Raw genomic sequence first — 20943 nt, 5'->3', positions numbered from 1 at the left:
CCCAAAGCTCTGTTTATCCTTTGACACACACATTACACTTCTAGGAATTCAACCTCATAATATACTTAACGATTTACCGTCTGCACTTTCATCAGAAAAGTGTTGCTATGACCGGAACATTTAAAAAAAAAATAAAAGTGAAAGATTTCTAATAAGAAACTGGTTATAGTACAACCATGGCCAGTAATCATCTGGTTTACCCTGTAGGGTTCTACCAGCTATTTCTCCCCATTCTGATTGGTTGGTAAATACGTTCTACCAGTTGTTCAATACTTTGAGTATGTAAATGATGGAATATTATGTATCCACTTAAAAGATAACTATTTAATTACTTGGGGAAAACTCCACATTCAACATTGACAAAAAGTAAGCTACAGAACTTAAGGACCACTTTGTTAATCTATATAAAATGTATGTTCCTATTGAAATATTAATGATGGCTTTCAATGACCAGTGGAATTATGAGTGGTTTTTATTTCTTTTTGGTCCCTGATATTTTGTAAATTTTCATATAGGAACATGAATAAGTTGTGATACATGAGAACAGTTTGTCTGTCAGTCAATTTTTGCATGCTGTTCTTTATAGTTAGGCATCTTCTATGAGTGGCCCTAAGCTAAGCTCATGCTCTTCCTGATATGACTTCTGATGGTCACAGCTGCCACCAAGGTGCTGGTTAGCCCTGTGAGGGCTTAAATGCCTGAATTTTCCTGAACCAAAATGGAAACAGGGTCTAAAAAGTACAGGCGTGCCCACTGGGACACTCCAAGTAGAATTTACAATGACTCAGCTCTGGAAAAGCTAGCTTCCCTGTAGTGATGGGCCCCACACCCTAGTCTAAGAAAAAATGTTTTAGGACATCAGAGGGGATGAACCAATTCATGAGCCCTTGTTGAGTACTACTATATACAAGGCTTTGTTCTGAGTATTTTTAAATATAGGATTTTATTGATGCAACATCCTTATGAAGTGGGGATTAGTAATGGGGTTTTATATATAAGGAGGATGGAATTGAGAGGATTTAAAGGATTTGGCCTAGGTCATACAGTAAGGGTTGGATCACAGTCTGGAAGCCAGATGTTTCTTGTACACAACAAAAATGTCTATACCTGTATCTGTCAGCCAGGTTGGAGGAATACATAGTCCAGCTCTGATGTGTGTCCTCCCCATGCCCCACTGCTACCAGCATCCTAACTCTGGCTTTGTTACTAATTGAGTGCATTAACGGACCCACATCATTTATTCTCTCTGGACCTCAGTTTCCTCATCTATAAAATGGGACGTGAAGGTATTTGATGTAGCCCAACAGCCTCAAAGAGTATAGGATTCTACGTGAGTTGAGATCTCCCCAAAGACCTTCACGCCTTGTCTTCCACTTCCATGAGCAGCTATTTCAAAGCTGCCAATCTGGTGACTCTGCCAAAACCCCCGTCTTCAAGGGGCACAGAGAAACCCTTGGCCAACATCTTTCCGGATGCAAATGCTTTGCTCCTGAATCTCATGCCACCTTGAAGAGACCGATGCTGGACGAGCAGGATTCAGTTTTGTCCTGAAAAACTTGTACATGGCATTTCTCCCCCTTTTCTTTACAGTCTTTTGAAGTCAATACTTTAGCTTTTCCATGATGTGAGGCTTGTTTTTTCCTGGGCTAGATGTAACAAAGAGCTTTCCAAATAACCAGTGACACCTCAAGTTAGAGCTGCATTTTGAAATCGTTCTTTAGAATCCTTAAGTTCATTGGGCACAGTGAAATCAGAATGTTACCTTAATACCCTGCCAGAAATGCGTGGAGAAGATGTAGAATGTTTATAAATGAGCATCCAGTGATGTGTGCTTGGTAATTTCATTCAAAGATGTAAAGGAAGAGATGTTACAAGGGACATTTCTGTTATTTTGTCAAATGCTGTTCACCAAAGAACAAAATTTCAACCTATATTCTTGACCTTCAGGGACTTTTTTTTTTTTTTTTTTACATCTTTATTGGAGTATAATTGCTTTACAATGGTGTGTTAGTTTCTGCTTTATAACAAAGTGAATCAGTTATACATATACATATGTTCCCATATCCTCTCCCTCTTGCGTCTCCCTCCCTCCCACCCTCCCTATCCCACCCCTCTAGGTGGTCACAAAGCACCGAGCTGATCTCCCTGTGCTGTGCGGCTGCTTCCCACTAGCTATCTATTTTACGTTTGGTAGTGTATATATGTCCATGCCACTCTCTCGCTTCCTCCCAGCTTACCCTTCCCCCTCCCCGTGTCCTCAAGTCCATTCTCTAGTAGGTCTGTGTCTTTACTCCTGTCTCACCCCAGGTCCTTCGTGACTTTTTTTTTTTTTTTTTTTTTACCGTCACGCTCACATGGAACCTAGGTTAGCTCAACTCTTTGATGAGGCTGCCGTACAGGGGGCAGGGAGCAGGCAGCTATTCTCATGTGTGAGAACACACGTTTTTCATGGAGCTGACAGAATTAACTACTTTCTCTGATGTTCGGGGGAGCAACAGTGTCTGTTCTTACACTGAACAGGCTGTGCCAGCTGCACCAGAGATGGGATGGCACCCTTTGTGCTGTCAGAGCAGAGATTTTCAAAGGTAATTTTGACCAAAGCTCCTAGAAGATGTGCCCCCCCCACCGTGCTCTTGGCCATGGAATTGTGCTAAGGGGCCTGTAAGCAGCAGCAGGAGCACCCCCGCAACAAATGGTCTTTCCCAACTAGTTACAATAACTGCTACTCCAGGATGGGCAGGCTCCTAGATGGGTCTCCTTCAGCGTCTGAAAACTAAACCAATTCTCTGACAAGCTTCTGGATGGGAGGGACATGGACTCACCTGTGCCCTTTCAGGGAGATCATATTGAGTTCAAGAGCTTTGTCGAGAAATCTTTTTTCTAAAGCATCATCTCCTTTGGTGTTGCCAATGTGGAATGGACTATTCATCTTGCTTCTATTCTGGGGCTCCACTGGACATCAATTCTAATAGTAGCTTTTCCTTTTCGACCACTTCCCAAAATTATACTTCTCTTTTTCTGTCTAGCAGCTTTGGATGGTTCCTTCACCGATGGAGGAGTTATCCACTGGTACAACAAGTGGATTTTTTCTTATATCCAGAACGAGCAGAGTTCTGTTGGTTTCAAGGGCCTTTAGTAAAGCCTTTGCTCCTTCACTGGTGAGGCCACACTGCTGCAGGTCAAGTGCTCCAAGCCACAAATCCTCACTAAGAGATTCTGCAAAAGCACTTGCACCCAGGTCACCAATGAGCGTGTTGCAGTTCAGAGTGATGCACCTCAAACCAGCCATACAGTCAAGATCAGGTCTCCTGGAATGAAGACTCTCAGCCCAGGTTCCTTCATGCCTGCTGGTAGTCAGATACCTGATGATCTTGGCCATGTGATCTGCTCCCTGCCATGTCAGGTTACATCCCGTGAAGTTTACTGTCTTAAGAGTGATAGAGTTCTTTACACCTTGACAAATAATTTCTAAACCTCCGTCTCCAAGTGGATAATTCGCAAGACACAGGTGCACCAAAGTGGCCAATTTATTCAATCCCTTTGTTACCATAGTTAAGTCTCTCTCTCTCTCAGAACTAGCCCATTTAGCTCCAGGTTCCTTAGCACACCGACGCACTTACAGAGCATTTAAGGGCTTTACACAACGAGAAGGTCACATCTTTATTTCTTATCGCAGGAACACGACTTCTGTAAACTTTATTTCTGTCACAACCTGTCTCACCCAGCCATGGCTGGAAGAAGCTCTGGATACAGATCAGGGGCAGAGGGTGCTCAGGAGCGGCGCCCAGTCCACCCCACAGAGGCAGTCGGCATTAAGTCCAGCAGGCCCTCCCGCAGGGAAGTGCGCAAGGCAGGCAGAGGCACTGAGTCCTGCAACACGCACAGGTCCTCACAGCGCGGGAAGAAGTCGGCCGCAGTGTCGCCGTGCAGCTTCACCGAGTGATCATGGCCCGAGCGTGGCCTCGGGGACGCTGGCTGCGGACACGAGGCCCACACCCGCCTGGGGGCTCCGGCTCGCCTCCCGGCCCCTTGGGCGCTCACCGCCCGGCGGCTGCAGCCCCGCAGCGTGTGCAGGACCTGCGTCGCAGCCAGACGACGCAGGGCCACGGGCCCCAGCTAGGCCGGCCCCTCCATGCCGTGCTCCCGCGCCGCCTTCCGCGGCGCATCGCCCGCCCTTGGCGCCAGCCTCATCGCCCTCTGTGCGCAGGGCTCCAGGGACTTATTTTAAGATCGTATGGCTTTTCCTAAACAGCTGCATTATTTAGTGAGATTGAACTGTCAGAGACTTTAAAATAAAGCCCACCAAGATACCAGCCACTCTGGAGTGCTACAGCTGTTCAGGCCCTGATCTGCATATTCCATCTCAGCAGACTGAAGCTCACAACTGAAAAATAGCTCGAAAAATACTTATCACTTTCCATGTCAGATGCAAGAAGGAATTCATCTGAAGCTGAGAATTTGATATAATGGGTGACCTACTCCTACAGTGATGCTCAGAATGGCTGATGGAGTTCTAGCTACATTTACACTACTTTACCCCTGAGCAGGCCACACCTTTGAGAAAGGCGTCGGTAGCCCCTTACAAAACAGGTGCATGACCCACGTGGGTTAACTTTAAGAGCAGGCTTGGAGCACTGGACCTGCAGGCATGACCATCATTAGTAGCATGTTTTCAGTGCATGTACAACGTTCTGAAGAAGTTTAACTTATACATTTTGGGCCTGAACAGAGTGAAATCAACATTTTTGCTCATAAAGAATTTTTATCAATTGCTAATACCTCACTTTTCCCAAAGGGTGGAAAAAAGAAATAAGAATTCAAGATTATTGTGTTGAGTACCAAGTACTCTAGGGGTTCCCTACAGGAATCAGTGGCACCTCCCGTAGAGGCAGATGGTGATGACAGTGGTGACAACAATGATGATCATAATGATGATTATGGTGAGGATGACAGTGGTACAGATGCTAATAGTAATTAGTTACAGTGCTGCTGCTGATGTGATGATGATGATGGTGATGGTGACAAGAGTGACAGTGATAACCACATGATTATGATGAAGGGACTTACACTTACTGAGCCCTTGCTGTGTACCAAGTAATACACTGAGCACTGAATATTCATTATCTCATTTAATCTTCTGCACCATTATATGAAGTACATTACATGCTGTGATTTTCCCATTTTATAGATGGTGAAACTGAGACTTAAAGACATGAAGGAACTTGCCCTAAGACAATGGTCTTAAATTTTTCTGTGCATTAGAAACACCTGGAAAGATTTTTTAAAATCTTGACCAGAGGTTAAGGAGCTTGTCCAAGTTCGCCCAGGTGTTGTGTGGCCAAGCCAGGATTCACAACCGGGCCATAGGGCACCAGATTCATGCTCTTACCCACCTGTCTGTGCCATCTCCCTTGTGAAGAGCCTCTGACAGTGTGACCGTGCCCAGGGAACTTTCATGGTGCTCATCCATGCCCTCGTCAATGTTTTCAATAATAATAAGGATAGAGCTGAAATGCAGTGCTTCAAGTAGTAGATCTTTGTTGGAGTGTGCTAGAACCAGTTTGAATCTCTGTCCACCAAATTAATTTCTGTTTCATTCACAATATTCCTTCTATGCCAGCTCCTACTTTCTCATTTAATTCCCACACAACACTGACAGGGTGGTAAGAGTGTTCCCATTTTTCAGATGAAGAAACTGAGGTTGAGAGAGGTTAAATAATTTTTACAAGGTTAATAACTGCATCATTTTCACCAAGTTGAGTCATTCTTATACAGAAGAAAGAAAAGTTACTTCAGAAAGGCTTTCTAAGTTTTCCCCAAGATGAATTTCTGGCCAAGAACATCATATCCTGCTATTTGCACACGTGGCCTCAATTTGTCCACACTTCTGTGTCATTAAGGAGGTGGCTTTATCACCTGGTTGCAGAAATGAAGAAGTCAGGATTCCAGACTGATAGCCTCCCCAACTGCATTAACATTCCACAAAGGTGTCAGAGAGTTTCACACTTAGCTTTAATTTCTCCTCACACATTTTTGTTGGAGATAAAGATAATCATGTTTTTCCTCTCTCTGTCCTTTTTTTTTTTTTTTTTTTTTTTTTTTGCCTTTTGCCTTTAGAATTCAGAATGGATGCCTTCATCACTTGGCTGAGTAAAAGTGAATGGTTGAGATTCCTAAACTTCATAGTTAGAAGCTATCATAAACATTTCAAAATTTGGTCAGAAGGAAAGCAGGGAGGAAGGTGAAGTCTAGAAATATAACTCAGAGTTCCTAGTCTTCCCTGATGTAGGTACCTGGGGAAACACTGAAGTGGCAGAGACATGATTCCTGCAAATGAACTCAAGCATCAGATAGTTCATAATACCTGTGCCTGTGGATGCAAAAATGCAACTTCAAGTTTTGCAAGGAATTATCCCCTTCCTACTCACCCCAAATATTTTATTAGGGATAAAAATACACAAGGATGTACATCAATTAAATTTAGAAATAGGTACTCAGGCAGAGATAGGTCAGCTGAGCCTTTTTTAATGGAAGTTGCTTACTGAGATCAGCTTCCACTATTCGGAGCCCCATTCCTCTGGTTTTACAAAGTAATTTAAATTATTCCCAGCCTCAGAGAGGAAAAGGGGGGTCAGAAAATGAAAATTAGCAGAGTAAAGAGGTTCTTTTTTCTGAACAATGGAAGAAAACCCACACAGGGATATAGCACCATTTAACTCTGAAGTTATTCTGGCCTATTCTCTATATCTTCTCTTTCTGGTGCTAATGAAAGAAACAGGAGCTCCAGACAGAGAGGTCTACCCTCTAATTGATTTAAACAGAGTTCAGTAGACTTCTGTTGTCTAGTCAGCCGCATAGAGGAGTTGCTGAGAAAGGAACATCTGGGCAACTTGAGCACATTCCATGATGATTTCATTAAGGAGTTAATGTAACAAATCCTACCATAAGTCTTGAAGCTATGCTGTTTGGGCTTTTGGCCAGTTCTCAAGACTAACTCTAGTGATACATTACTGCCACCTGGTGGCAGCATACCTGCATTGAAGGGGTTAAGAAGTAAGGAAATGTTTTCAAGAAAACAAATCCACCACCACCAAACCACCTCCCCTAAAAAAATTGTGTTATTAAGAAGTTAGATGGAAGAAGCAGGAGCAAGACTGTGGAAAAGCTCATCCAATGGGCACATAAACAGCATTGAAAGTGTTGGAGCCAAGGAGGTTCAGATGAAATTAGAGCTTTAGGAAGATGAGTCTCATGTCTGTGTACAGGAAGAAGAGTGTGAAAACAGGCAGATTACTGCAATAAACCAAGTGTGAGATGTGAAAAGAATAATAGAAGCGGGAATATAAAGTTGGAAGTAGACGATGTTTAAAAGTCAGTTGCACACACTGTGTGCCAGGCACTGTACTGGGCCTTGAGCAGTGTACAAATACGAGTCAGACCATTTCCATCTCTCAGGAAGCTCCCAGATAAAGCTGTGCTGCTGATCCAAATTCTAGCCTTCAACTTGATTCACTCTTTGTTCTCTGAACCCACCTCTCTGGACCCCAGTTTGCTCATTTGAAATGAGGAAGGCTGCCCTTGAGAGTTTGCAAAAGCCCTTTGGCTCACAGACACTGACATGAGTTGGTCTACAGATATTTCCAAGGGAAAATATTAGGAAGAGGGCTGCCTGACTCTGTGTAGGTGATAATGGAGTTAAGTGGGTTAAAGTTTGGGTTTTTTTTAATGCCAAGGCCCAAGCCAAGCTACGAGGGAATTGTGGCATCACTGATATATAGAGAAGTCAGTAAGAAAAGGCTCATTTGCAGTTAAAGAGGGGGGGAAAGGAGGTAGGTGTGGGGACACCTTAATGTTAGACGTGCAAATGCCAGTACCCAGGATTCTGCCTTCCAGCTGGGAGGAGCGCCAAGAGCGGGGAAGGGGTTCAGCAGGTCTGTGCATAACAGTTAAAGTGCAGCCTACAGAGTCCCAGACTCCTGGCCCGTTCTTCCCTAGCTGTGTGTCCTTGAACAAGTTATTCAACATCTCTGAGCTTCGCTTTCCCCCTGTGTCAAGGCGGCAGGGTAAGAGTGCCTTTCCATGGACCTGTGATGAGTGTTCTGTGGGTCAGCATGCAACAAGTGCCAGCCCCTGGTGAACATTCAGTGAACATTAACTGCAATTACTATTGTCATTCTCCTCCTCACCATCATCATTATCTATAAAAATGGCAGTTTTCCTCAGAGACGAGTGGTGGGGTGAAGAGTAAGAGCACATATCCGTCCCTGAATGAAGGTCCAGCTGGAGAAGATGAGCTTGGGGGTGGGCGGGGGGAGGGGGAGGGAACGGAGGGCGGGGTCTTCAGAAGGCGGGGGTTGCACTGGTTCAGTGCTGCCGAGGCAGTGAAGATGTGAAGGAGAGCCTAGAGCATCCCAGGGCTTGGTGACTTACAGGTCACTGGAGACTTTTCAAAGAGCGGTGTGCAGAGAATAGAGGATTCCTCAAGGGGAGACTGAGGAGCCTCGACGGAGGGACGAAGGGTGAGGGAACAGCAGCACGCGCGCTCCTGGGCGCTGAGTCGCACCCGGCAGCCCTCGAGCCAGAAGACTGGGTTCATTTCACAGCATCAGGAGTAGATCAGGGCCAAGTGCGCGGGCTCTGCAGGCTGCAGCTTCCACATTCACCTACACCTCAGATGTCCTGCATTCCTCGGGACAAAACCAACAGCCACGATGTAATTCATTTCTACAGTGATCTCTAACGATCTATGATGTGTCGTCTTAGAATGCCAAGCCCACAAGGATAGGGGCCCTAGATGGTTTTTTGAGACCCAAGATGAGAGGATAGTCAATAAAAGCAAATGATGAGGTTAATGGTAAAGATCTGATGGCACCGAGAGAAAAGCGACCGACAGACGAGGATCACTAAGCCCCTGCCCTCACGCCTGTACTGCCAGCTCACAACATTGCCACATCCCCAGGTACAGCTCTGATGCTGAGTAGGAAGTGTTGACTTTTTGGTAAGGTGCTTGCTCTGCAAATATCACTTCATGTATCAAAACAGAAAGTAATTCTCTCCTTTAGTCACCGCGAACCTGGATTTCTAATCTTTGGTATTTCACTTCCACCGCCTGTCCCTTCAGAGTTTTTTGGTTCTCTACCCAATTCTCACATCATCCCCCACCTGAACATGGAGCTGGCAGATGATCCTGGTGGTGACAAGGCTCTGGAGCAGGACTGACAGGCTCAGGTCCCTCTTCTGCAACTCACTTGCTGTGTGATCTCGCACAAATCATTTTGCGCCTTGATTTCTTTGTCCATCAAATGTGGGCATTAATGCTCAACCAACTTCACAGTGTTGTTTTAAAGAGTGAGTTACTGCAAGCAAAGTGAAACCCAGACTGGAACCTGGTGTACGGAAAGTGCCCTACAAATGGGGGCTGCTGTTATTATTATTATTTATTTTTTTTTTTTTTTTACTGTGAGAGGACCTCTAATGAAAGAAAGAGCATTCAGTGCCGAATCACTGGTCTTCACTAGCGGAACAGAGATGGATGGTTTCCCCCCCTGCTCATCACTAGGGAGGCAGAGATCAAGCTCGCCCCAGCTCCATCTCAGTGGGCAGCCAAATGGGGAAGGCAGATGTGACTACAGCCCTCTGTGATTGGTGCTATGCCAGGAGGTGGACAAAATGTGCATCCCTGGTGGCTCCTGCAGGGAAGTTGCATGATGCCCAAAACCCACCTGTGAGACCCTCAACCCTGGATGTTCTTGCTTAGCCATTTGGCCTCTGTTCTTCAAAGACTAAGATGTAGGGACTTACCTGGTGGCGCAGTGGTTAAGAATCCACCTGCCAATGCAGGGGATATAGGTTCGAGCCCTGGTCCAGGAAGATCCCACATGCTGCGGAGCAACTAAGCCTGTGCGCCACAACTTCTGAGCCCACGTGCCTAGAGCCTGTGCTCCGCAACAAGAGAAGCCACCGCAATGAGAAGCCCATGCACCGCAGTGAAGAGTAGCCCCCACTCGCTGCAACTAGAAAAAGCCCGCACACAGCAACGAAGACCCAACGCAGCCAAAAATAAATAAGTAAATAAATAAAATTTTTTAAAAACAACAAAGACTGAGATGTAAATGGCACAGAGCATGTTCTGAGTCAGAATTACATGGGCTCTGGAGTTAGACCGGCAACACATGACTCAGCCTCTCTGACCCTGTATTTGCTCATCTGTGAAATGGGTAGAGGGACAATTTTCTACCCGATAACATCCTTGTGAGAATTTATGTAGAGGGTAGTATCTGATCCATTACAGAGGCTTTGTATATTTTATTGGAATGCCAAATACAGCTTTATCTTACTTGACTGAATAAAAAAATTTTTTTGAAAATCAAGTTCTGTATCAAGTTTGAAAAGGAGAGTGTGTGACTTACAGCACTTCTTAAACTTGGCGTACATCAGCATCACCAGGAAGACTTCTTAAAATCCGGATTGCTGAGCCCCGCTGCTAGAGTTACTGGTTCCATACATCTGGGTGGAGCCTAAGGACCTGCATCTCGAACAAGCTCCCGGGTGATACTGATGCTGGTGGTCAGGAACCCACCTGGAGAAACACCAACTTCAAGATGTCCCATGCTTCTAAAGCAGAGGAAAATCATGTCTTATTTACATTTCTCTCCCCCTAATTTTTTTTAACATCTTTATTGGAATATAATTGCTTTACAATGTTGTGTTAGTTTCTGTTGTATAACAAAGTGAATCAGCTATATGTATACATATAGCCCCATATCCCCTACCTCTTGTGTCTCCCTCCCACCCTCCCTTTCCCACCCCTCTAGGTGGCCACAAAGCACCTAGCTGATCTCCCTGTGCCATGTGGCTGCTTCCCACTAGCTATCTGTTTTCCATCTGGTAGTGTATATATGTCAGTGCTACGCTCTCACTTTGTCCCAGCTTACCCTTCCCCCTCCCCATGTCCTCAAGTCCATTCTCCACGTCTGCGTCTTTATGCCTGTCCTGCCCCTAGTTTCTTCAGAACTATTTTTAAATTTTTTTTTAGATTCTATATATATATGTGTTAGCATACGGTATTTGTTTTTCTCTTTCTGACTTACTTCACTCTGTATGACAGACTCTAGGTCCATCTGCCCACTACAAATAACTCAATTTCATTTCTTTTTATGACTGAGTAATATTCCATTGTATATATGTGCCACATCTTCTTTACCCATTCATCTGTCAGTGGACACTTAGGTTGCTTCCATGTCCTGGCTATTTGTAAATAGTGCTGCAATGAGCAATGTGTACATGTCTGTTTTTGAATTATGGTTTTCTCAGGGTATATGCCCAGTAGTGGGATTGCCGGGTCATATGGTAGTTCCAGTTTTAGTATTTTAAGCAACCTCCGTACTGTTCTGCATAGTGGCTGTACCATTTTACATTCCCACCAATTGTGTAGGAGGGTTCCCTTTCCTCCACACCCTCTCCAGCATTTATTGTTTGTAGACTTTTTGATGATGGCCATTCTGACCGGTGTGAGGTGATACCTCATTGTAGTTTTGATTTGCATTTCTCTAATGATTAGTGATGTTGAGCATCCTTTCATGTGTTTGTTGGCAATCTGTATATCTTCTGTGGAGAAATGTCTATTTAAGTCTTCTGCCCATTTTTGGATTTCTCGCCCCCTAATTTTTATTTTCAAACTTGAAATTTTTATGTTTGGTGTTAATTTAAAAAGGAAGCTTTCAGTGCATCTAGTGTGTGTGTGAGTTGGATGCAGCTCAGGGATTTTGCTCTTCCGTTTAATCTTGGCTTATCCCTGTGGATCCATGAGTGTCAGGGCTGATATTTCCAATTCCCGACTTGTGCCAAATTGAGGCCCATCCACCTAGTCAGTCCTGATGATACATGCCCTCCCCACCACCCCATCGTATGAGAGGAGACACATTCCAGCCCAAGGTTCCAAAATATGATTACTCCCAAGACTAGAGAAAAAAATGTATTTGAAATATTTTCTTAAAAATTAATGTTTATTATCAACCTCACAACAGTTGGTTCTATGCTAGTAAACGAGGTAACGTTATGTTTCCTGTGTTATTATTAATATGATTTAGCTACTCATTATCAGTTTAATAATACCTTACTCCTATAGAAGATGATTCATTTATTCACTCATTTGTTCAGCAGGTGTTTATTGATTATCTCCTTGGTGCCAAACTCTGTGCTAGACTGTGAGAATAGGGACAAATATACACATTGTCTATTGGGGCATTAAGGGCTTTATAATGAGTTTTTGGTTGTGCAAGGGCAAAAGCATTCATGGTTTTTGTTTCATGCAGCATCTCACTTCCTTGGTTAGTTTTGTGTTTGGTTGATTTTGTTGTTGTTTGTTTAGGGGAGGTACTTATAGCCTGCCAGCCATTTTGTAAGTAATAATATATAATAACCAGATATTGGGTTCCCACAAAGATGAACAAGATATTTAAAGAAGCTTGCAATTAAACAGAAGAATTAAACATCTGCAGATATATCTACAGTGCAGTGTGATGACAAACAATAGAAGCAGCTCAGTGGAAGAGATGATTTATTTGTCTGGGATGCTTAGAGAAATCTTCCTAGATGAGATGATAGCAGAGATGGGTGTTGGAAGGGGAAGAACTTATTCGCGCATTGAATGTTAGTTTCTGTCCATTTCCCCTCATGTGGCTCCAGGAACACCAGCATTTCACCTGATTGAGATGCACGGTGGCATAAGAAACCCAACTGCTACTTTCTCCTCAGTGCCTTTGGCCAAGATCACTTAAATTTTTGAGCCTCAGTTTCCTCATCCAAAAAATGGGAGCAGCATTACATCCCACACAAGACTGTTGAAAGGGATAAAATGAGATAATATTTGAAAAGCACTTAGCATAGTGCCTGACATGTTATAAGCACTTAATAAAATTAGAGTTGCCTTAATTATTGTAATTGCCCCAATGTTGGTGGGTGTCATAGGATACAAAGTGGATTTAGACCCATTTACAGTCTAATTTAATGGTGGGGTCTTCAGAGCCTTCCATATGGATGGTGCATTGTGAATGGACAGGAGGAATGTACTCGGCTGTATTCCCAAGAGTGTGTGACAGGAAACCCTTCATCCATTGTGCACCTGCCAGAGCCAGGGTTGCACAGATCACTCTTTGGTTCATAGCCCCACCCTGTACCAGCCCACTCAGACTGGGGGACTATATTTGCGTGACTGTATGTCACTCCTTTGAATTTCATGGTTGAAAGCTTACCGTGAATCTACGGCTCCAGTTCAAAATGGTGCCACCCTGTGCTCCTTGCTTTCCCAGGCAGGCTGCGGGTGCAGGTACCTTCTAAGGAACTGGGTCATAGAGATCTTCTCACCTATATCTTTGCAGCTTTATCTACGGTGGTCTCTCAGGGACTTGGGCATGCCATGGTAGCTGTCTTTGGAAACATGTCTGCTTTTAGGAAAGATTAACCAGAAGACATCTTTAAATTACACCTATGCCCTAATAGTGTAGGGCATAGTTTGTATGTGTCTGAGAGACCGACTCAAAAGTAAGTTCTATTTTGTATGCATGGTACATATCCCCAAATAAGTCCCAAAGAAATCACACGGCAATTTGACTTACCTTTATGAATTCAAAAAACACCTTGTCAATATTAACATTAGAAATCAGCCCTAATTGCTTCACTCTGACGTTGCTGTTTTTGTGTCTTTTCTTCTAATTTGTGTCCACTTGCATCCTATATTCGTCGTTTTATATTTTACTTTTTTTTACCTAATATATCGTAAGCATGTACCAGATTTCCCCCCAGTCATTATAATTATAACCTTTAATGACTACATAATGGTCCATCAGGTAGCTAAATCTAATTTATTTGGCCATTTTCCTATGGTTAAACAGCTAGGCCATTGATTTTCAGATGTTTTTAGCTGCAGAAACTGTGTTTTAAGAAACCATATGTAGAATCAAAAAATACTCTATGGATTCTTTTTTTTCTTGAATATCTAAAGTAAAAGATGATTAACTTCATAAAAAGCTCTCAAGCTGTAGTTATAAATGCCAAGTTCCCATTACCACTGCCTCCATAGCCCTAGCCAGAGATAATCCCTGTACTAGCCTAATTTCTAGATGTTTTCATCTGTGTTTACAAACAAAATAGACGTATTTGATACACATGGGATAATACAGGGCATATTGTTTTTAACTTGCTTTTTCCCCCACTTAATATGCCTTGAAGATGTGCCTTGTCATTGCGATTAGATCTGCCTCATTCTTTTTACCTTTTGCATAATATTCCCCAAATGGACCTACCCAGGGTTCTTCCTCAGGCCCTTCCCAGTGGACAGTTAGGCTGTTTACAGTTTGTATCATTAGACACAGTGATCCAGAGTGCTCCTGTATCTACTCTGCATCCTTTTAGCTCCTGCCAAGATCCCCTCGTGGTGGTGGTTCCAGGTTTTAAAACCTCCAGTTTGGGAGATTTCCTGTTTTCAGCTGCTGTAGATAATAGTGCAATGAACGTCTAAAGCATATTGTATGTTTTCCCCCTTTCTTGAATGTCATCAGGAAAAATGGCTGGATGTAGGCTGAAGCAGGGAAGGAAATAATAGTGGCACTTTTGTGACACATGAGACGTACTGTTTTCCAAAATTAGCTTTACCATTTGCTCTGCCTATAGCATCAAGTGGGGGATCCATGTTTGAAGTCCCCTCCCTCTTCACCCCAGGGCCCTGCGCATGAGTCAGTGGCTCCCCAACAAACACGGAGTAATAGTATCCCACACTTACTGAGTGCTTTCTATGTAGCAGGTGGGTGGTGATGCCTTGGCAAATACCTTAGCTTATTCGATTTTCAAAAGTAGCTTGTGAGATAGGTGCCATTATTATTTCATTTTCCAGTGTGAATACTGATGTTCAGACGGTCCCAGAGTTTGCTCCAGGTCATAGACTTCATAGGTTATGGACTTGGGACATGAACCCAGGTACTTCAGATTCAGAGATCAGGTTCTTAATCAGTGTGGGATACAATGCAGACCACGTGGGGTGGGACAAGGAAAGTGGCAAGATCCAGGCGACTCACTATAAGCCCCTATACCTGGTGGTTGGCAGCTGGACATTCAATCAAATATTTCCTGAGCATCTAAAATGCACACAGCCCAATGTGAACACTGGTCTACCTGGGGGCGGGGCACGCCCCCCCAGGTCCCGCCTATTCTGTTCTGTTTGCCCAATCACAGCCTTGTCTCTTTGACCTCCATCCTCCCCAGGGATTTGGTTGTAGGTTCTCGTTCCCTCCTTCCAGATGTTCTCTTCTTCCCTAAATATTTGTTTTGTATATTCCCACTGGGGAGTTCCGACCGTTGCCACAGGTGGCTCCTTGGTTTGCCGTTTACTGCTTTCAGCTGCATTTTCCCCAAAGGCCCCTCTCATCAGCAAGTCCCCGGATCACTAAGAAGGTCAAGCTGTGCAGTATGTGCCTCCTCAGAGCCCTTCACGCCAGTCGGTGTCCCTTTCTGCCAGCAGAGCCCTGCGTTCCCTGTGGCCATCTCCCTCTTCTTCTGTGCTCGCTGGAAACAAAGCACTAACTGGACTTCGCCTTCTATAGCTCTGGAAAAATGACAGGCTACTGCCTCCAATTAGTTTCTTAGACAGTGTTGATGAAGAGGCCTGTGGCATCCTTACGAGCACAGAAGGGCTGGAGCGGCGGAGTCCCCTGCTGCATCTCACCCACCGTTTTCAGGCAGGTTGGTTTGTGCTGGGCCTTTCTGGCCTGTGTTCCGGATGCTGACCCCACTCATTCAGAGGTCTGGACTGCTGCCTTCTTTCATCTGAGTAATAGTGATGGGGAGTCGAATATGTGCCTGGCACCGGGCGCCTGCTGCCCAGACAGCAGAGAACAGGCCAGACACATCCCCTGCCCTCCAGGAACTGCCAGGGAAGGTGGGGAAGTCGGGATGTGGCAGTTTAACTAACAGAGTCAGGTGTCTCCACAAGTTTAACTAAATCAAATGTGCCAGGGCCAAAAGCGTGGAGAAAGAGAAGGAGCAGTTGAGTGGTGGGGCCCTGTGATGGGTACTGGGATCCACACGGCCCCTACCTTTGGTGAGAAGGCTGCCCAAGAGATCAGTTGCAGCGGAACGTGAGAGGTGCCGCCATGTCAGCAGTATGTGCAGGGGACGTGGCTTCGTGGAATGTGGGTGTCACCCTTTTGAGTTCAGAGGTGGCTTCTGGGAAGAGCAGATACTGGAGCCACCTTCAAGAGTTTATCAGATACTTGAGGGAAATGTCTTACAATTCTGGGGCTTTCTCCCCAAATTCTGACTTGACCGATCTGATGCTGCGCCTCTAAATGTGCACTCTTAAGTTCTTCCCATGGAATTTTGCTTCTCCCGAGGTGGCAGATCTGATAACCCTCACTGGACGTGAGTGCAGCTGGCCTGGCCCAGGGCAGAAACAGAAGAGGGTCCCAGGGGCAGAGCAGGGGCTGCTCGGGGTTTCTTAAGTACCCCCAGGCTCTAACTCCATCAGAGGCCAAAACTCACCCATCACTTCTGTGCCCGGGGGTACACGCTCCTTCCCAGCTCCACCCAACTGGGAGCTTCCAGGAATCCAGAGGGTTGTCTGCATCAGGCCTGGGGCTTCTCTGCGTCCGTGGCCCTGCTTCTGCTGAATCCAAGGTCTTGGACTGGCTTGATCCCAGATCCGCTTCTCCTCTTGTCCTCTGGGCTCTCACTGTGTTGGTCTGTTTATTTACTTACTGTTTACTTTTTTATTTCCCTCCTTTAAGTTACGTAGTAAATTCATGCTTGTGGTAACAACTCAAAGCACAAAAATGGCTACATTAAAATGAACCTTTCCACCCCTTCCAGTTCCAACCCAGTACTTCCCAACATCATCGCCGCTAACAGCTTGTGTGTATTCCTCTTAGGTGGTTTCCTCATCTACACATAAATATCTTCACACAGGACTTGACTTTGTTTTCATTTGATTTTACAAAGCATGAAGTTACAGAAGGCAGTTTATTTTATTACCTACCTCCCCACCCAAGAAAAAAATTGTGATCATGTTTCCATGACAATACAAATTCTCTCTTTTCAATAGCTATAGTAACACTGTAATTTATGTATCCCTTTCGCATTCTCAGGTTTCTTCCTGTTGTCTTGCAAGCCTGAGCCATCCAGCATCAGTCTTCCTCGTGGACTGTCTTTAGATGCTGGCACATCTCGGTCCTGCTGGATAAATTCCCACCAGTGGCATTGCCTGTTTCTGACATTCAGTCCCCTGATCCTGTCCCCCAACAGTTGTCTCTTCCCTGGATCCAACCCAAGTCTGATGAGATCTCAGTTTCACACCATGGTTTAACAATGAGAAAACAGCCTCCAGGGACTGTCCCTGGATGGTGTCTAAAATGGGAATGTCATCATGCAAAAGCAGTGTCTATTTACCAACTATGAAATGACTGTTTTTCATGGATTTTTCTTTTTATTTGACATCTCAACTGTCAATCTCAACGTAAACACTGGTTTTTGCTCTAGGACTAGTCTGATTTAAATACCATAATGGTCAACTACACAATAGCGACTTTTCTTTTGTTTGTAATTACAGCAAAGTTATATACAGGATTCCCATTTCCTGATTTTATAAAAAGAGAAAAAAATTTTATAATGAACATAACAGAACTCAGAAAGTCCACTGACATTTTGTCCAAAAATGTTCTGTTACCCTTGGAATGTAGCAATGCTGTTGATAAGAAAGCCATCTTGTTCACCTTGTTTATCCTTAAAAAGCTCAAAGACTTTTCTTCTTAGCATGCCTTCCAATGGGAAGGAGGACAGAGACATGATTAAATTTTCAGGCAGAAACACATGACTATAAATAATTGACTCTCTCATGTTTCATGAGCCTTAACCTCATACTTTCAGAATATTTCTTTTATTTCAAAATGTTTATTTACTTTTCTCCATTAACTTTAATTAATTTTGCCTTTGGCTCATAAACAGGTGAAACTGAAAACTTTTATTTGCATTTTTATCTTGAAGCAAGCTAACTAATTAAACTTTCCAATTTGGTTTCACTACGCCATACCAGAGCCATAGGAAAATGGCTGACATGCATAGATTCGTGACTGTTTTTCTAAGAAAGAAATGGAAGGAGCTTTTGGAAATTGCGATGGTTTTATGGAAATGCTAAAGGTAAAACCTGTGTTAAGGTTCTCTCCATCACAGGAAGAGAGCTGAGCACATGAGGTACAAAAAGAGGTAAAAGGAAGGGTCTAGAAACTACATGCTGGTGAACTTCCCTAGACTTTTAGAAAAAGAATTTTTCTAGAATTAATTAATATAGAATTAATATAGAAACGAATTGTGAGCATATAGTTTTCAATAGTGTTACTCAGCTGGTGGAGAAGAGGAATGCCCAAAGCATAATTTATTAGACCTCAGCCTGATTCATGACAAGTCCTTCCATAAAATCTTAGGAATTATTAAAAAAAAAGAACACGCAATGTTAAAAGTGGTAAAAATCTAAGACACTATCTTGGAGAAGATATTTATAGCACATTTAATTAATAAAGGATAAGTAACTAGAGAGTATATAGGCCCCCTAAACTCAGTAGGAAATAAAGCAAAAAAAATTTAATAGTAAAAATATAAACAGTCATTTTGAAGATTAGGAAACTTAAATGACCAATAAATGTACAAAAATCTGTTCAAACTCGTTAACCATCATGAAATTCAAATAACAACCACAATCTGATATTATTTTATGTCTACCTGATTGGTAAATATTAAGTCTAGAAATACCAAGTGTTGGCAGCAATGTGGGAAAACAGGGACACTCATTCATGGCTGTTGGGAGTATAAATTGAAACAACTTTGGAGAACAGTTTCTCATTATCTACAAAAGTTGAAGACGTGCAATGTATTCCTCGGTCCGTGCCTGCAGGGAACTTCCATATGTGCACCTGGACACACGGAAATGGATGTCCCTAGCAGCATGGCCGGCAGCAGCAAAAATAGGAAACAGTGTATGCGCAAGCTAAGAGTCCCGTGGCTGGTGAGTGACAGCTCAGTCGTGTGATGAACTGCCCTGTGGCACTGACAGTGGACCCCCGCACTCGCCCCGCCCCTCAGCCCCCGAACATACCACGCCGTGAAAAACACAGTTTGCAGAAAAATACTTACAGTGTGATTCCATTTCTAGAGAATTCAAAAACATGAAAAACTAATATGTTTAGATAATATGTTTAGATAAGTTCCCGATAACCACTTTCCTCGGAAGGAAGGACGGGGGATGAGATCAAGGGGAAACATGCAGGGGTTACAGTGGCGTCGTACGTGATATTTGCTAAGCGGGGTGGTGGGCAGAAGTGTGATTATATTCTTTCTTATACCTTGCTATATGTTGTATATGTGTGTGTACATGTGTGTTGTATGTATGCGTATATATGTGAATTTATGTACATATATTCCTGTGTGTGTATGAAATAATTCATAATTTAAAAAAGGAAAGAGAGAAATATGAGCTAGATGACATTTACCAGGCACTAATCTTATCTTATTCAACATTTATATCAATAACTTATCAAAATCATGCTTCATCCAGAGTAGATATGGGATAGCTAATCCATCAGATGATTGAATCAGGTTTTCTAAAAGGCATGGACACGCTGTAACCATGAGCTGATGATTTAATGTCACAGAGCTGAATGTAAAGTCTTTGCCTGAGATTCTTAAAAAACCAGTTCACTAAATCAGGGTGAGATTCCCTATATTAAGTAGTATTTCATGCGAAAGCAGTGTTGGGGTCCTAGTTGACCACAAGCTCGAAAGGCATTTCTGTATAAGTGAGTTAATGTCTTCTTTAGGAACAGTGATCATCCTCCCACAGCCTGCACAGCGCAGGACACATCTTGCATATTTCGCTGTCAGCACCTTGATTTGAGTAGAAAGTTGACAAATTGCAGCAAGGTTAGAAGACTAGCAATGAAAGATGCATAGATAGATAAGTTTTCAGTTCATCAGAGGGAGATGTGGAAGAGCCAGAGCAGAGCGAGAGGTTTGCAGTAGATTGCTTCCAGCTCAGTGCACACAAGATCTCACCAACAGTCAGACATGCCCAAAAAAGCAGCGGGCGGCCTTGTAAGGTGTACGCTCATGTCCCTGGGTGGTCAAACAGAGACTGCATAACTCACTCTCCCTGCAGTCATACTGGAAGGTGGACTCCACAGCTCTGATATCCCTGGCACCTCATGGCTTCCATGACTGTGATGACTGTGAGAATAACCAAAGAGAAGTCACAGGTGGAAATAGGAAGCCATTTGGTTTAACAGAGACCAAGGTGGAAGCGTGGAGCATCACAGGGCAGACAGCTGAGTTCAGGACCTTCCACAAGTGCTCTGCGGTTCCCCCAAGTAGCAACACCTGCCCTGCAGGTGACACCTTGGTCTGTTCAGCAGGACCTGTCTCTCTGCTGAACTTGGACCTACGAAAGGGGCTGTTGTGGCCCAATTTCTGGCTCTGGACAAGGAAAAGAACTTGGATTTGGGAGGCTGGAGACCTGAGTTTGAATCTTCCCCTGCCTCCTGTTTGACTCTGTGATCTCAGATCCATTACTCTATTTTTCCGAGTCTTTTTTTCCACTGTTAAAACAAGGATGAGGAGGCCTATTTCAAGGAGTAGAGATGATTAAATAGGAAATAGGAAGCAACTGGTGTATTTAACCCAATACCCCTGAAAATTGTGAGTAAGAACACTTCTCATACTCTTCACTCGTTCACTCATCCATTCATCCAACAAAAGTCGATGTGATACTTATACCCCAGGTACCCTGGTAGCCTCCTAGCCACTGGGAATATGCCTGTGGAGATGGTAAGCCCTTCCCTCAAGCTGCAGTCTAGTAGCTGATTCTGACACTATGTACACAGTTTCAACCCAGTGTGCACAGGACTGGGG

At 43.9% G+C, this 20943-nt stretch overlaps 1 protein-coding gene across 1 annotated transcript in view; it reads left to right on the top strand.

The window, feature by feature from the left end:
- CDH13 (cadherin 13) overlaps positions 1–20943 on the top strand; it is a gene marked incomplete at both ends in the record, with an annotated part of 1025013 nt that overhangs the window by 745792 nt on the left and 258278 nt on the right. The gene's annotated exons all lie outside the window — the stretch shown is intronic.

This window comes from Hyperoodon ampullatus (assembly GCF_949752795.1).
Source record: "Hyperoodon ampullatus genome assembly, chromosome: 18".
Lineage (NCBI taxonomy): Eukaryota > Metazoa > Chordata > Mammalia > Artiodactyla > Ziphiidae > Hyperoodon > Hyperoodon ampullatus.
The sequence above is the reverse complement of the archived record's forward strand: the minus strand, read 5'-3'. Positions and strand labels throughout refer to the sequence as shown.